This window comes from Anolis sagrei, chromosome 4 (assembly GCF_037176765.1).
Source record: "Anolis sagrei isolate rAnoSag1 chromosome 4, rAnoSag1.mat, whole genome shotgun sequence".
NCBI classification, from domain to species: Eukaryota; Metazoa; Chordata; class Lepidosauria; order Squamata; family Dactyloidae; genus Anolis; species Anolis sagrei.
In genome coordinates this window covers 10,294,767-10,308,440 of record NC_090024.1, presented here as the reverse complement: position 1 = coordinate 10,308,440, position 13,674 = coordinate 10,294,767, and the positions used below count along the sequence as shown (strand labels likewise).

The following is a 13,674-nucleotide window of genomic DNA, read 5'->3' as shown; positions in this document are numbered from 1 at the left end:
AACCGTTTAGGGCTTTGTAGGTGAGCACCTGCATCTTGAATTGGGACTGGAAAATGAACGGCAGCCAATGGAGCTCCTTAAACAGGAGGGTTGACCTCTCTCTGTAAGGAGCACCAGTTAACAGCCTGGCTGCCACCCGTTGGATTAGCTGAAATTGCCGAGCCGTTTTCAAGGGCAGCCCCATGTAGAGCGCATTACAGTAATCCAATCTAGAGGTAACCAAGGCATGGACTACCCCAGCCAGATCAGCCTTCACGAGGTAAGGTCGCAGTTGGCGCACGAGTCTCAATTGTGCAAAAGCCCTCCCGGACGCCGCCGATGCCTGAGCCTCAAGCGTAAGTGATGAATCCAAGAGGACTCCTAAACTGCAGTACTGGGATTTATAGTTCACCTGCAATCTAAGAGCACCCTGAACTTCAACAACTATGGACCTGGAACTAACTTGGCACACAGAACCCCCATGATCAACAAAAAAATACTGGAGGTCTTTGGAGGGATTTATTTATAGGAGTTGTAGTTCACCAACATCTCCTTGTATGAACCCAAACAAGGATGGATCTGGACCAAACTTGGCATGCATACCCGATATGCCCAAATTTGAATACTGGTGGGTTTTGTGTTGAATTGGCTTGGACTTTTTGGAGTTGTAGGTACTGGGATTTATAGTTCACCTGCAATCAATGAGCACTCTGAACTGCACCAAAGATAGAATTGGACAAACTTGGCACACAAAATCTCCATGACCAGCAAAAAATACTGGAAGGTTTTGGTGGACATTGACCTTGAGTTTTGGAGTTGTAGTTCACCTACATCCAAAGAGCATTGTGTACTCAAACAATGATGGATCTAGACCAAACTTGGCACAAATACTCAATATGGCCAAATGTGAACACTGGTGGAGTTTGGAGGAAAATCGACTTTGGCATTTGGGAGTTGTAATTTCTCGAATGTATAGTCTTTGGGGGAAATTTTACCTTGATTTGGGGGAGTTGTAGTTCACCTACACCCAGAGAGCACTATGAACCCAAACACCGATGCATCTGGACCACACTTGGCACACATACCCAGTACACCAAATTTGAATACTGTAGGGGTTTGGGAGAGATTGACCTTGATTTTTGGGAGTTGTAGTTCACTTGTATCCAGAGATGCTGTGACCACCATTGTTGATGGATCTGGACCAAACTTGGTTCATAGAATGCCCATGACCAACTGGACCAACTGGAGGGGTTTGAGGGGAATGACCCACCATGGTGGGAGCTGTAGTTTACCCTGCAGCCAGAGACCACATGGACCCCATCTGCGATGCATCTAGAGAGAAAACTTGCCTAACATGACAAACTTTAAGCATTGATGGAATTTCAGGGGGTGAGTTGTAGTTCACCCAGAACCTTATGCATTTTGTAAAATAACCCAGGCAACGCCAGATATCCAAGCTAGTAATAAAATAAAAATGCAGTCACTAAATCCTTCGCCATCTCCAAATATCCCACTCTTCTGCAAGGCTTGCTGCAATTTCCTATTCGTTGCTGATGTAGCTTTCTGCGATGCTTCTCCAACACCAGTATGTCTTTAAGAGAGTTCAGAGACAGGAAGAAACACTTGGGAAAAAATCAAGAGGGTTTCACAGATTTACTGCATCCGGGAGGATCTATAATAGTTCGGTAATATCTATGTGGCATGGGAAAGAAGGCAACGCACAGCTGCATCTCATTGCTCTCTGGAGTGCAAATTAAAATTGTTAAAGGCAAGACGTATTAATTAAAATTAATTGCTGACAAGAGGAGCAAAGTACTCTCCCTCCTCTTGGTTTGGACTTTGCACCCTCCTCTCTAACTTTAATGGATTCGAGAGCTCGGCTGAAACTATTAAAATGAATTTCAAAAGGGAGAGATGAAAAAAATTGAAAGCCACAGATATAGGATAGGAGTGACAACAGTCCATTTTTTTTTGTCGTGTCAGGAGCGACTTGAGAAACTGCAAGTCGCTTCTGGTGTGAGAGAATTGGCCATCTGCAAGGATGTTGCCCAGGGGACGCCTGGATGATATGATGTTTTTATCATCCTTGTGGGAGGCTTCTCTCATGTCCCTGCATGAGGAGCTGGAGCTGATAGACGGAGCTCATCCGCCTCTCCCCGGATTTGAACCTGCGACCTGTTGGTCTTCAGTCCTGCCAGCACAGGGGTTTAACCCACTGTGCCACCGGGGGCTCCATGGTGGACACAACAGTCCACGTGAAAGTGATTATTAGTGGATCACATTAGTCAAGAGGGGATGCAGCAGTTAAAAAGGAAAATGAGATTCTAGATATCCAAAGCAGTGTTTCTCAACCTAGGGGTCGGGGACCCTGGGGGGGGGGGGGGTTGTGAGGGGGGTTTCAGAGGGGTCACCAAAGACTATGAGAAAACACATATTTCTGATGGTCTTAGGAACCATTTTGGCAGAGAAGGCTAAAGATCTCCCCACCTGTCCTTCTCTTCTTCCTTGGTGTTGGTGAACTACAACTCTCAGAATTCAAAAACAGTGCCCTCCAACACCACCAGCATCCAATGTTGGCCATGTCGGTAGTGTGTCAAGTTTGTTGGAGATCCATTGTGGGATGGGCTCAGAGTACTCTTTGATTGTAGGTTAACTATAAATCCCAGCAACTACAACTTCCAAATGTCAAAGTAAGTAAGTAAGTAATTTTATTGATTAGCCCTTAGGACTGTCAAGACCTTATCACACTCCACTTAGTAAGTTAAAATACGACACTTATAACAATACAGTAAATAAATATGATAAAACGTGATAAAACTGATAAACTGATCAAGCTGAGTATATACATCATATTTCATTATAACCCCTACAATTTACCCCAATCAGCCCTACATATGTGGTTCTCAGATGTATTGTTTTGCTAAAGTACAGAGCTGTTTTATATGTTATTTTTGGGTCTTGGCCACACATAAAATATGTTGTTCTAATATGAGATTCCCAATACATTGTTCGTTTGATATATGGACCAAGGTGGAAGTCTCTTACCTTTTGATACAATTTGCAATCAAATAATATGTGTGCTATATCCTCAAATGTCAAGGTCTATTTTCCACAAACTCCACCAGTGTTCACATTTGGGCATATTGAGTATCCATGCCAAGTTTGGTCCAGATCTATCATTGTTTGAGTCCACAGTGCTCTCTGGATGTAGGTGAACTACAACTCCAAAACTCAAGGTCAGTGCCGATGAAACCCTTCCAGTACCCTTCCAGAAACCCTTCCAAACCGCGTTGAGTCGCCAGTTAGGCTGAGAAACGGCGGTATACAAGGACAGTAAATAAAATAAATAAAGTATTTTCTGTTGGTCATGGGAGTTCAGTGTGTCAAGTTTGGTTCAATTCCATTGTTGGTGGAGTTCAGAATGCTCTTTGATTATGGATGAACTATAAATCCCAGCAACTACAATCCCAAATGACAAAATCAATCCCCCCAACCCAACTAGTATTCAAATTTGGGCTTATCGGATATTTGTGCCAAATTTGGTCCAGTGAATGAAAATACACCTTGCAGATAAAAAATTTACATTATGATTCATAACAGTGGCAAAATTACAGTTGTGAAGTAGCAACAAAAATAATGTTATGGTTGGTGGTCACCACAACATGAGGAACTGTATTTAGAGATTGCAGAATTTGAAAGGTTGAGCATCATGGATCCAAAGAAATATAGTATCAGGATCAAGGGAAATCATAGTCCCACTCTCTTCTACTTTGGTCAGACTTCACCTAGAGCAGTGGTTCTCAACCTTTCTGATGCCGCGACCCCTTAATACAGTTCTATATGTTGTGCTGACTCCCAACTATGAAATTACTTTCGTTGCTACTTCATAACTGCAATTTTGAGGATGCTTGCCATAGATGCAGGCGAAACGTCAGGAGAAATGCCTCTAGAACATGGCCATATAGCCCCAAAAACCCACAAGAACTTAATTTTGTTACTGTTAGGAATCATCATGTAAATAACTGCTATGTAAGATGTAATTTAATCCAGTGGATCAAATTTGGCACAAATACCCAATATGCCCACATTTGAATACTGGTGGAATGGGGGGAACTGATTTTGTCATTTGGGAGTTGTAGTTGGTGGGATTTATAGTTCACCTACAATCAAAGAGCATTTTGAACTCCACCAGGAATGGAATTGAACCAAATTTGGCACACAGAACTCCCATGCCCAACAGAAAATATTGGAAGGGTTTGGTGGGCATTGACCCTGAGTTTTGGAGTTATAGTTCACCTACATCCATAGAGCACTGTGGGCTCAAACAATAATAGATCTGGACCAAACTTCACACAAATACTCAATATGCCCAAGTGTGAGCACTGGTGGAGTTGGGGAAACTAAAGCTTTGTATTTGGGAGTCGTAGTTGCTGAGATTTATAGTTCACCTACAATCAAAGAGTCCCTTGAACCCCACCAATGATATAATTGGTCCAAGCTTCCAACACAGAACCCCCATGACCAACAGAATGTACTTGGGATGAATTGACAGTGATTTAGGGGAGATGTAGTTCACCTTCCACCTTTCTGATGGGTCTTTGGCGACCCCTCTGACACCCCCTCATGACCCCCCCCCCAGGCATCCTGACCCCCAGGTTGAGAAACGCTGAGCTAGAATTATACTGCATCGAGTTCTGGGCATCACAACTAAAGAAGGACATGGACAAGCTGGAAGATGTCCAGAGAAGGGTGCCCAACATGATAAAAGGTTTGGAAACCATGAATCCCTTTGTGGAGTAGCTTAGGGATCTTAATGTGTTTACCTGTTAGATTCCTGGTTTTTCTCCTTCCCTGTTTCACCACAACTCTCTTCCTTAAGAATAATTGTCTTGCATTTTTCCCCTTAAGAACCCCAAGTAACTAGAAGGGAGAGAATTAAAAAAGACTTACCTTTAATGTGAAAAGAAAGGGCTACAGGAGCCAAAGATTTACTGATGGTATCGATCTGCTTCATTCAAAATGCTTGGAAGTTCTTGTGATGCATGCATACAGCATCAAGCAAAAACCCTTACTTACTCTCCTAAATATAGCCAAAAGGGTGGCCGAGTGGGGAAGAGACACTGGGTGGGAACCAACCCAACCAAAAAAAGAAAAACAAACCGAAACTCCTCTTCTTCCATCCAGCTTCCCAATCCAAATCTGTTTCTGAAGTTGGCTCCCTGCCTGTCATGTCTGTTGGAAATTTATGAAGTGTCAAGGAAGTGGCTGAGCAGCTTAAGCCCCAAAGAGAGCCCTTCTCTATCCATTTCTCCATCTATCTCTTCACTTCCGCCCTTTTCCGTTTGAAGAAAACATTTAAGAGCCATGTAATTACTTTAATTCATTTCTTTATCTTGCTTTCCCTTCAGAGAGTTTGAGAGTTAGATTAGTGGCAAGGGATCAAATCCTCGCTCAGTCGTGGAAACCTACTGGGTGATCTTGGGCAAAATCACACACACCCTCTTAGCCTCAAACTACATTTCCCAGGATTCCACAGCATAGACCCATGGAAGTTAAAGTGGTATCAAACTGCATTATTTCTATGGTGTGGATGCACCCTTAGTCTCTTCTCTACACATACACAAAAGCAAGAGGCATGCCTGTGGAATATCTTGATGACCATCAAAAGGAGTTCAGAAAACTTAACCTTGTAGCATTGGAGTACATAAAGATTCCAAGAGAAACCATGTTAATCAAATCTTCAAAAGTTAATGTATATTCAACTATACTCAGTTGGATGCATGTTGAGTTCTCTAGTCTTGAACTGAAAGCAGACCATTCTGCATTGGACAAAAACGTTCAACCGCTTCCATGGAGGAAACTCTGGAACGTAAACATGAATCAGTTGTATGATGCAGCAGCTACAAAGACCAACTTATAAAAGAATATAGTACCTGGATTGAGGTAAGTAATGCTACCAACCCATCCTGCTTTGGTCACGCATCACCTGGAATCCTGCATCTAGATCTGGACATATTGTCCATCATTCAAGAACAATATGGACAAACCAGAAGATCTTCTTAGAAGGGTCACCAAAGAGTTAAAAAGGTCTCCAAACCAAGAACAATTTAGGAAGCCCAATATGCTTAACTTGGAGAAGACTGAGAGGTGATCTGAAAGTCATGTATCTATATCTGAAGGGCCATCATGTTGGCGATGGCTCAACCTTGTTTTCCCAAATATTGCTGGCTCCAATGGATTCAAATGTCAAGGAAGAAGGTTTCACCTGAATGTTAGGAATAAGAGCTGTTGGATCATGGAATGGGCTTCCTTGGATGGTGGAAGACTGGATGGCCATCTCTTAAAAGTGCTTTAGTCGTGGTTGCCTTCATGGCTGGGGTTGGACTAGATGTCTTTTGTGGGTCCTTTCATCTATCAGCAGAATTCCAGCTGGAATTTCCAAATTCAGTGTTGCTCTCCTTCCAACGACCAGAAGCCAGATGGCACTCATTTCCCTTTCTTGTCTAAATCTCACAGAATCGCCAACTGGAAAAATCATTCTACAATAGTAGTGTCCTTGGTTTAATCTGATGAGGCCACTTTGAAGTTTTCCATCTGGGTTTGGACAGACAGCACAGCGCCTTGGGAATGTTATCGCAGAATTAGTTCCAGTAGCTGCAATTTGACAAATGGATTTCTGTGAGTCGGAACTGGTTGAGTAAATAGTCTCTGTCCTCAACTGCTCCAAAGTAGGTGCCCTTTGTGACACCAATTAAGATGAAGGAGAGCCTGGATGGGTTTCTCCCTTCGCAATATTTAAGTCTCATCATAGTGGAAAACATTCACATTAGGCACCAAAATGCTGACAAATGTTGCAGCGGTGCACAAAGTAACTATCAGCAATGCTTTATGTTGCTGCAATCACTCACTTCTACCCAGTTTTGGCGTTCTACCATTTTGGTTTTTGAAGGACTCAAGGATTGATTTGGAAGTGGAGAAATGTGCAACCTTACTTACTTAGGTGATCCCTCATTGTCCGAGTAGGATTGTCTTCCAAGATCGGTGACCTGGCGGTGGGTATGCAGGTTAGTGTGGAGCCCTATTCTTGATTTGCAGGTTCTCCCGCAGTGAGGGCATCGTTTCCAGGTGGAAGGCAGTCCTGGTCAGGGTTGGTTTGGCACGCCTTCCTCTTGGCACATTTCTCTCTTGCGCCCTCCATTCGTGCCTCTTCAAATTCTATAGCACTGCTGGTCACAGCTGACCTCCAGGGCCAGGGGTTCCCAGTTCTTGGTGTCTATGCCAGAGTTTTTCAGGTATAAAGATGTTCTTTGAGGCATTTTGGGTGCATCTACACTGTAGAATTAATGCAGTTTGTCACCACTTTAACTGTCATGACTCATGCTGGAGAATCCTGGGAGTTGTAACTTTACAAAGCCTTCTCTGCCAAAAATTGCTGGCTCCTCACCAAAATGCAAATCACATGATTTAATAGTGCTTCTTTCTAGTCCAGGATTCTTCTCATTGGAGTTTCTTGACCTTCAGAAAAACATGGTGTTGACTATTTGAATTCTCCTCCTTTCTCCTCCTGCTTCACTTCTGCTTGATCTTCTGAACTCTTTCCCATGTAGCCATAGATCTCAGGTCCTCCCTCCCTCCCTCCCTCCCTTTCTTCATTTCTCAATCATATTTATGCCCCACTTAAGGCTAGGGACATAGTCCTCTTCCTTGGAAGAAAGAGCAACATCTGCTTTTGTTCTTGCTGCTCTCGTGTCCACTAGCAATGATAACTGAGTCAGAAAAGGACCAAAATTGGTTATCTTCCTTTCCTGCTTGCTTCCCCCTTCTTCTGTCAATCACCTAGCCCAAAAATATTATAGACAGATAACATTATCTGTTTCAGTCAGAGTTAATCAAATGGCTGTTGTTAAAAATACCAAAAATGAATTGGCCCTGACTGAAGCCCTGCAATTCTCTCCTTGTCTGCTCCTTGATAGGACGGGACGTGCTGCAACATGCCTCCATCCTTTCTTTCCCTCTTTTAGCATAGTTTAGAAAAAAGCCAGACAATCACTATCCAAAAATATCCATAAAATGTTTCCCTAATAAACCTTCCTCCTGTTGAGGATTCCTGATTTTTTTCTCTGTCTGCAGTTTGGTCCTAAGATGGAAAGCTCTGCTGCGATTGGAGTGAAGGCATTATCAGGTCTTTCCTTCCAATAATGATCTCTCTCTGTCCTTTCCCTCTATCACCCATCACCATTTTATCCTCAGAACAAACTTATGAAGTAAGTCAGTCACAACAGAGCAGTGGTTCTTAAATTGTGGGCCGTGGACCACCAATGGGCTGTGAGGATGAAAATCTGATCCGTGAGCCTCCTTCCTCTTTTTTAAAATTTTATTTTATTTTATTTTATTTTATATTTCCACTCCTTTCGTGCCACCTGCCACTCCTTCCCTATCCCTGATTATGGCAAATGTTCTGTTACAGAAACTAGAGTTGATGTGGTCTATCTAATGCAATTTTCTGAATCAGTACCCTAAATAACCAAACCGAATCTAAAGTTGACCAAAAACTGATTTGTAACCCTTTTGGTAGTAATGTTGGAGAGTAGTCCCTGGTCAAGTAGTCTCTGGTCAAAGTGGTCCCTGGTCGAAGAGGTCCCTGGTCGAAGTGGTCCCTGGTAAAGTGGTCCCTGGTCAAAAAAAGGTCAGGAACCATTGTGATGCGAGAGAGAGAGAGAGAGAGAGATACAAGGAGGGTGACTGGCCCAAAGTGATCCAGTGAGTATTAGGAATCCACTCACTTCAGGGGACTGTCGCACCTCAGAATAGGTTCACCTTGCTCAAACCACCAAACTGCACACAGACAGAAGGCTTTATGGTTTATTAAAAAGTAAAAGATAAAAAGTTCTTAAAAGCAAAAGTAATGTTCCAAAAGATCAATACAAAATAACACTTTGAAGCAAAAAGACACCAGCAAAGCAAAATCCCATGAGAACATGACTGAGTCCTGAAACCATGAACACAAGAACTGCATGATAATCCAGACAAGCAAAATGCAAGCTTCTTGGTTAAACAAAATGTTGCTCTGACAAAGGTTTGGTCCCAAACACACAGCTTAATACCCTTTGCAAAACATGAAGGTGTTTCTTTGGCCTCTGACCTCCTTCTTGTTAGCTATTCTCACACTCCTTCGAACTGAATTCCAAACGGTCAGCTTGATCTAAGGTTCCCATTTCGTCAAGGTCAGTCTGTTCGTTAGTGTTATCCAGTTTGCCTTCCTGCTCATTATAGGCTGAGAACTGTCCTTCTTTTCTGAGTCAATTTGCACCTGCACCTGTGTTTTGTCAAATACATCACAACTGTACTCAGGGTTTGCTCCTGACACAATAAAGTGGAAGACAATAGGAAAATGGGTAGACCATGATACAGGTGGATTGATTGAACAAAGGAAGCCACAAGTTTTTTGCAAGACCTGAGCAAGATGATGGATGATGTGGTGACTGTAGGGTCCTTCACTCAACCTGATGGCAAACCACAACAAAGGAATTGTATAGCTTTTCAGAGGTGGTTGGACTGCATCTTCCAGTATTCTTAGCCACCTTAGCTAATGAGGGTGGCTGGGAGTCCAATAATGTTGGGAAGAGTGCACCATTTCCACTCCTGCTTTAGAAAGAAGTCATGCAACCGATGACAAACAGCTGCAGCATTTCAGGCTGTCGGCTGAGCCTCTGCCAAAGAGCGGCAGGTTTCCCAGGATATCACGCTGCCTCTTTGATGGATGGCAGAGGAAGGACAGCACATGATCTGCCCATGGCTCCCTCAGCCACATGGGAACCACCAAGGAGCTCTCAAAGGGAAGGAACAAACTGCGGCTGGGACATAGTCCGTCGCTAGCAAGAATGCTTTTCTTTCCAGAAGAAATTAGTGGCATTACTTAAAATACATTTCCTCTGCTTACAAAAAAAAAGTACGATTGTTTGAAGCAATATGCTGGGAATATCCTAAGGCCCCAGACACAGAGTTAACATCAGAGAGAGCATGGTGTAATAATCAAAGTGTCAAGGTGAAAACATGAGAGACTTGGGTTTGAATCTTGGATCAACCATGAATAATTGGAATCTGATGAAATAGCATCTCCCTGAATTATATTATATACTAGCAGTTCCCTGCCACGCGTTGCTGAGGCACTGTCTGTGTATATGTGTTTTGTGTGTGTATATGTGTGTGCATATATTTGTGAAAACGTGTATATATGTGTGTTTGTGTATATATGTGGTTTTGCTCATGCGTTGTAATGTAATTTTTGTTTTTTGGCTTTTAAAGTCCATTCCACTGTGTTTTTCAGGGTTTTTATGAGTGATGGTCACTTGTTGGCCTGATAGGTGTATTGCATCCAAATTTGGTGTCAACTCATCCAGTGGTTTTTGAGTTATGTTAATCCCACAAATGAACATTAGATTTTTATTTATATAGATAATATATTATATACTAACCGTCCCCTGCCATGCGTTCAGTGGTTCCCAACCTGTGGTCCTTGGAACACCAGTGGTCTGCAAGAACTAAAATATGGTCCTCAGCCTCACCATTACTACTCTGTTGCAATGAGAGCAGCTGGTCTCACAAAACTTTTATAGTGTTGAGGTTTATTAAACATAGTTTTATGTGGGTGAGCAGATGGTGACTACTGGGTGGCATATACTCTGTATGAGAAACTAGAGCTGATGTCATCTATCCAATACAATTTTCTGAATTAGCACCTGAAATAACTAAACCAAATTTAAAGTTGACCAAAAACTGATTCAAAACCCTTTTGGTACTAATGTTGGAGAGTGGTCCCTGGTTAAAGTGTTCCCTGGTTAAGTGGCCACTGGTCAAAAAAGGTTGGGAACCATTGATTTCGCCTTAGTTAAAAAGCCCTCCAGGAAAGGAGATTCCACTGGACTCCAATGCAGTAGATCCCACTGTCAAAGAGCCATTGCCATCAGGATGTTTAGGTGGAATCTCATTTCCTGTAGTTTGAATCCATTTCTTTGGGTTCTAGTCTCTAGAGCAGGGGGTCCTCAAACTTTTTAAACACAGGGCCAGGTCACAGTCCCTCAAACTGTTGGAGGGCCGTATTATAGTTTGAAAAACCATGAATGAATTCTATGCACACTGCAGATATCTTATTTGTAGTGCAAAAAACACTTAAAAACAAAACAATAATTAAAATGAAGAACAATTTTAACAAATATAAACTTATTAGTATTTCAATGGGAAGCGTGGACCTGCTTTTGGCTGATGAGATAGGATTGTTGTTGTTATGTGCTTTCAAGTCGTTTCAGATTTAGGTTGATCCTGAGTGAGGGCCAAGTAAATGACCCTGGAGGGCCACATCCGGCCCCCTGCAGGACTTTTGCAGCTATTGGCTTAGAAGGTATCTTTTTGGGTTTAGAGACCACCCTTTTTCCCAGGGAAGAGCTCTCCATTTTGGAATCTCCCCTGCCTTTTTAGTTTAGAGAAGGAACTTCAGATGTGCTGGTCGGTCAGGGTAGCTCTGGGAAAATAATTGTAAGTAATACTAAGATATTAAGATATTATGACTATTAAGATACTATAGATAGCTAAGCCTGATTGAGTTATAACTGATTGAGAAATTGAAGATTGAGATATTATAGATAGATATTGAGGATTGAAATTGAGATACTATAGATCAGTGGCTCTCAACCTGGGGGTCGGGACCCCTAGAGGGGTCACAAGGGGGTGTCAGAGGGGTCGCCAAAGACCATCACAGACAGTATTTTCTTTTGGTCATGGGAGTTCTGTGTGGGAAGTTTGGCCTAATTCTATCGTTGGTGGGCTTCAGAATGCTCTTTGGTTGTAGGTGAACTATAAATCCCAGCAACTACAACTCCTAATAACGAGTCATAACAGTAGCAACACTGCAATTATGAAGTAGCAATGAAAATAATTTAATGGCTGGTAGTCACCACAACATGAGGAACTGTATTAAGAGGTCGCGGCATTAGGAACGTTGAGAACCACTGCTATAGATAGAGAAGCTTATTGAGAAACTGAGTTATATAGATATAGAAAGACAGACTTCATTGCTTTATCTCCAGAACTAACCATAAGCATAGATAGGGAAAGACCTGGTCTTTCTAAAAAGTAACAGCTTAGGGTTAGGGTGAAAAGATTCCAGGATATTCTCTGCCTTCTGGGGAAAAGTCAACTCAGTGACTGGAGGAGAAGGGAAAGGAAGAATATCTCTGGGGATTCACTATTGACTGTTCTGTTTGTAACCTCGATAAGCTGTGCCAAGTCTGCAAGGGCTTTGAAGAATAAAGATCCCCTTTTTGATGTTCAAAACCTTTAATAGCCTCCGTTGCTGAATATCTCAAGCTTCTAAAGAAAGACACCCGCAGTTCGCTCAGACATAGAGAGCAGCACATCTTAGTTTGAGTGTAACGGCACAACGCCATACAAATCTTTAGCAAGCATGCAAAGAATGAGGAAGTATTTCATCAGTGTCATAATTGGACGGTGAAGCGACAGCTCCCCTGGTGGCCAGAATACCCTCAAGAAAAGCTGGAATGTTGAATAGCCTCTGTGTGTCTGTGTATATATGTTGTGTGTCTATGGCATTGAATGTTTGCCATGTATATGTACATTGTAATCCACCCTGAGTCCCCTGCAGGGTGAAAATAGCAGAATATAAATACTGTAAATAAATAAATAAGAAATATAGTGCTGAAATTCCAACTTAACTCAAAGATTTAAAAAAATTCAAAAGCTCTAACTTAATTGATAACAAGGTGATTTGAATTATCTAGTTCCTGACACTAGAGTTTGACACCTTAGTATCTCCATATATGCCTTTGGAAGGTGAGTTCACATATGACTGTAGCATTAAGGGACGACTCATGGAAATAGATGTGTCACAATCCCATATCGGAAGCTTTACCCCACAGACAAAACTTCCATTTCTTTGAGCACTCAGCAGCCGATTCAGCTCCAAGAATGTGTTAAGTCACCGTGCTGAGGAGGCTTTTGTGAACCTGCACTTAGTCACAGAATAGAAACATATCACAATGCTGGTCAATGTACATGTGCGTATTTTGGGAATACGCTCATGCCTCTCGCCTGGCTATTTTATTTATTTTTACAACATATTACTCACTCCTCTCTTGCAAGAAGCAACACATCAAAGCAACAATGGAGAGCAGAAACAGGCCCTGGGAGGCAACCAACTGCGTCCTCCCCGTTCTCAAACAAAACAGCGCGATATCTAAATATCTCCAGTGAAACAAACCAGGGCAATTTCTAAATGTCTTCGGTGAAACAAACCAGCTCAATATCTAAATTTCTTCAGTGCCCTATGAAACAACCTTTCCTGAGTTTGCAATAGGTGGCTTGCAAAGACTATATTAGCTCCTCAAATCCTCTCCCAGAGAGTATACTTTCCTATCTTTGTTTTCAATCTGTAAATGGAAAGCATGGAATAGGAAATACAAAACAGAAAGTTTTGTTCACAATCAGACTGAACACAATACAAACAGGGATTTGGTGTTTGTTGTAGAATCTTGCCATTATGGACTTTTACGAAACTGGAAAATCTATCAGGAAACATCATTAACAGTTTACAGGTTTATATTTTCTACACCAGAGCTTTCTGTTTAGCAAAACATATATTTAAACTGTTTTTGATCGATTTGGCTCACTATTGGTTAAGCT

General features: G+C 42.1%; 1 protein-coding gene across 2 annotated transcripts in view; it reads right to left on the bottom strand.

Annotated features, from left to right (window-relative positions):
* GPR20 (G protein-coupled receptor 20) overlaps nt 1-13,674 on the bottom strand; it is a 41,010-nt gene that overhangs the window by 20,754 nt on the left and 6,582 nt on the right. The window contains exon 1 of one of the 2 annotated variants that reach the window (XM_060771740.2): nt 4,930-5,019. The exons of the other annotated variant lie outside the window; for it this stretch is intronic. The gene's annotated coding sequence lies outside the window, so the exon portion shown is untranslated. Of the gene's footprint in view, nt 1-4,929; nt 5,020-13,674 lie in introns of those variants that run through there. 2 annotated transcript variants of the gene reach the window in all.